The 1,043-nt window shown below is 25.9% G+C and overlaps 1 non-coding gene across 1 annotated transcript; it reads right to left on the reverse strand.

The window, feature by feature from the left end:
- Nucleotides 1–214: 214 nt before the first annotated feature.
- Nucleotides 215–286, reverse strand: Trnae-cuc. Its single transcript has one exon. It is a non-coding gene; the product is annotated as a tRNA-Glu (tRNA).
- Nucleotides 287–1,043: the final 757 nt, after the last annotated feature.

Here is a 1,043-nt window from a genome sequence, read left to right on the forward strand (position 1 = left end):
TTAACTTTCTTAAAGATATTGTGTAATTATGTATATGAGCTTTAGTTACAAACAAACGCCCCTCAGTGGTGTGAAGTTTTGTAGCACTAAAAACTGAGTTTTAGTATCTATGGTGGATAAGGTGCAGACAACCGGTTGTGTATACTATTCTTTAACAAGAAACAAACAAATATAAAAAATTTTATTTTATTCATTTAGAAGAAAAAAATATCACTTCCCATGCCGGGAATCGAACCCGGGCCTCCTGGGTGAGAGCCAGGTATCCTAACCACTAGACCACATGGGATATAATATAAATAGTAATTATGTATTTTTATTAATATTATCTTATATAAACAATTATATATTCATTAATTGCCAAAAGATAATTTTTCATTTATTACAATGATTCTCATTGGTTTGTTTTCTTTATTGCTATACAATCCTTATTAATTTCCATTCAGACTCTACAACTTACAAATGGTACTTCTACTATTTAAACTAATTATTACCAAAAATTAACTATATTACAGAATTATACCTTTAATTTATTGTGTTCATGTTTTATTTATTATATCATTTCATTTCTTATATCTTTTATTTAACTTGCATTTGAAAATAGAAATAAATACTCTAAAGCTTCAGAGCTGTGGACATTACGACAAGACAAACTTTATAATATTATTACTTTGTGAAGAAAATAATTTATGTGAGACAAATGTTTTATTTCATCTTCTAAAAATAAAATGATAATAATAAGAACATTTTTTTTTAACTTTAAGAAGATGAATTAACTTAAAGAATATATATCGCATAAGTGATTTTCTGAACTTATCTTCAAAAAAGCACCATTGACCATAAATACAGTTTATAACCTTAGTTCATTAGAGCTAACTTGTAATATTTGAATATATAACATATATGTATGTTGGAAACTTCGTCAGATTAGAAATGAAAATAATTTTAGCAGATCTTTTTTTAAACAAATTAAGGTTTAAATTAATTTTTTCTTCGTTGGGCTCTCTCACATATTGCATAATGGTCTTGATTTTATCGTAGAATCA

Source organism: Limulus polyphemus, unplaced genomic scaffold (assembly GCF_000517525.1).
Source record: "Limulus polyphemus unplaced genomic scaffold, Limulus_polyphemus-2.1.2 Scaffold24, whole genome shotgun sequence".
In the NCBI taxonomy this organism is placed as follows: domain Eukaryota; kingdom Metazoa; phylum Arthropoda; class Merostomata; order Xiphosura; family Limulidae; genus Limulus; species Limulus polyphemus.